Source organism: Ctenocephalides felis, unplaced genomic scaffold (genome assembly GCF_003426905.1).
Source record: "Ctenocephalides felis isolate EL2017-DRISC unplaced genomic scaffold, ASM342690v1 CF-g0.4_SCAFFOLD_03005, whole genome shotgun sequence".
NCBI lineage: Eukaryota > Metazoa > Arthropoda > Insecta > Siphonaptera > Pulicidae > Ctenocephalides > Ctenocephalides felis.
This window is the reverse complement of record NW_020539159.1, coordinates 26165-28664: the sequence shown is the minus strand read 5'-3', so window position 1 is coordinate 28664 and position 2500 is coordinate 26165. Positions and strand designations below refer to the sequence as shown.

The window sequence follows — 2500 nt, the reverse complement described above, 5'->3', positions numbered from 1 at the left end:
TTCATCGACCACGAGCCAAGTGATCCACCGTTCAGGGTGATTTTATATATATTTATACATGTTTCAATCGTGATTCCCCGAAATCGTTTAAGATAACTCGGGCGATTCTGAAACTAGTATGTTTATTATGGTTACAATTAGCGTAAAGCTTTCGCTTTTCGGTCCGAGATACGAGAATCTCGTTTCAAAATTGAAATATGAATATTTCATTGTGTGTGAGATTGAAAATCTGCTTTCGCTGATCTTTCATTTTCTTAAAACAACGCAATGAAGCGAATGTTCAATTCGCACAATTTGAATAAATGTGCAGAGTATATAGAATACTAACGCAAGCGTTTACTACAATCGACTTTAAAACACTAGACTTTCATCTAGCGCCAAAGAATTGATTGAGCTATGCGTTTAAAGTATAATATTCAAAAAAGAACGCCGTTTTCACAACGAACTTCGTCATTCGCTCAGGCTCTGGCGATTACCGAGCAGATATACATGGCAGTGCTCTCACACAATGCATAAGAGCGCTAAGCGGCTGTAAACCGCGTCACGCTGCTTTTGCACACTGCGCAATATTTTGCGACTAGCTCCGGTCAAACGTTAATGAAACGGAATGATAATCGTTGCGAGACGCTTTAAGATTTATAAGTCGTAGGTTATACGACATATCGCACACGTTTCATTCACTAAATATAAATGTACGTTAATGATCCTTCCGCAGGTTCACCTACGGAAACCTTGTTACGACTTTACTTCCTCTAAATAATCAAGTTTGGTCATCTTCCCAGCAACATCGGCAATGTCGAAACGCTGCCGCGCACCGGTCCGAAGACCTCACTAAATAATTCAATCGGTAGTAGCGACGGGCGGTGTGTACAAAGGGCAGGGAACGTAATCAACGCAAGCTTATGACTCGCGCTTACTAGGAATTCCTCGTTCATGGGGAAGAATGGCAAGCCCCAATCCCTAGCACGAAGAGGCTTCAACGGATTACCCGGACCTTTCGGCCAAGGAAAACCTGCTGATCTCTTCAGTGTTAGCGCGCGTGCGGCCAGAACATCTAAGGGCATCACAGACCTGTTATTGGCTCAATTTCGTGCGAACTAAATGCCACCTGTCCTCTAAGAAGATATATTTGTAGACCGGTAGTAAGAACCACAACCAACAACGACCGAAGCCGAGCGGAGGGTCTTTGCGATACCGGAAAGTACGCCTATTTAGCAGGCTAGAGTCTCGTTCGTTATCAGAATTACCAGACAAATCGTCCACCAACTAAGAACGGCCATGCACCACCACCCACCGAATCAAGAAAGAGCTCTCAATCTGTCAATCCTTCCGGTGTCCGGACCTGGTGAGGTTCCCGTGTTGAGTCAAATTAAGCCGCAGGCTCCACTCCTTGTAGTGCCCTTCCGTCAATTCCTTTAAGTTTCAGCTTTGCAACCATACTTCCCCCGGAAACCCAAAAGCTTTGGTTTCCGGAAGCTGCCCGCCGAGTCATCGGAGGAACTTCGGCGGATCGCTAGCTGGCATCGTTTATGGTTAGAACTAGGGCGGTATCTGATCGCCTTCGAACCTCTAACTTTCGTTCTTGATTGATGAAAACACATTTGGCAAATGCTTTCGCTTCTGTCCGTCTTGCGACGATCCAAGAATTTCACCTCTAACGTCGCAATACGAATGCCCCCAGTTGTCCCTATTAAATCATTACCTCGGAATTTGAAAACCAACAAAATAGAACCGAGGTCCTTCCATTATTCCATGCACACAATATTCAGGCGAATGAGCCGCTTTAAGCACTCTAATTTGTTCCAAGTAAACGTACCGGCCCACCTCGACATCGGTGAAGAGCACCGTTGGTAGGATTTTGAGTTGGGCCGCCTTTTGACGGGCTAAGCCCACCGGTAGGACGTCCCACAGCCAGTTGAACACCGCGAGCGGTGAACCGACAGTGTGGGACACAGATTCAACTACGAGCTTTTTTTAACCGCAACAACTTAATATACGCTATAGAGAGCTGGAATTACCGCGGCTGCTGGCACCAGACTGGCCCTCTATAGATCCTCGTTAAAGGATTTAAAGTGTACTCATTCCGATTACGGGGCCTCGGATGAGTCCCGTATCGTTATTTTTTCGTCACTACCTCCCCGTGCGGGAGTGGGTAATTTGCGCGCCTGCTGCCTTCCTTGGATGTGGTAGCCGTTTCTCAGGCTCCTCTCCGGAATCGAACCTGATCCCCGTTACCCGTAACAACCATGGTAGTCGCAGAAACTACCATCGACAGTTGATAAGGCAGACATTTGAAAGATGCGTCGCGGTTACTAGACCGTGCGATCGGCACAAGTTATTCAGAGTCACCAAGTCAAACGGTGAGCAAGGCAAGCCCGCCACCGATTGGTTTTGATCTAATAAAAGCATTCCTTCCATCTCTGGTCGGAACTCTATTTGCATGTATTAGCTCTAGAATACCACAGTTATCCAAATAAGGTGGGTACTATCTAAGGAACCA

The 2500-nt window shown here is 46.3% G+C and overlaps 1 pseudogene; it reads right to left on the bottom strand.

Moving 5' to 3' along the window:
• The window catches only part of LOC113381698, a 151-nt pseudogene extending 112 nt beyond the window's left edge, over positions 1 to 39 (bottom strand).
• Between the last annotated feature and the right edge of the window lie 2461 nt (positions 40 to 2500).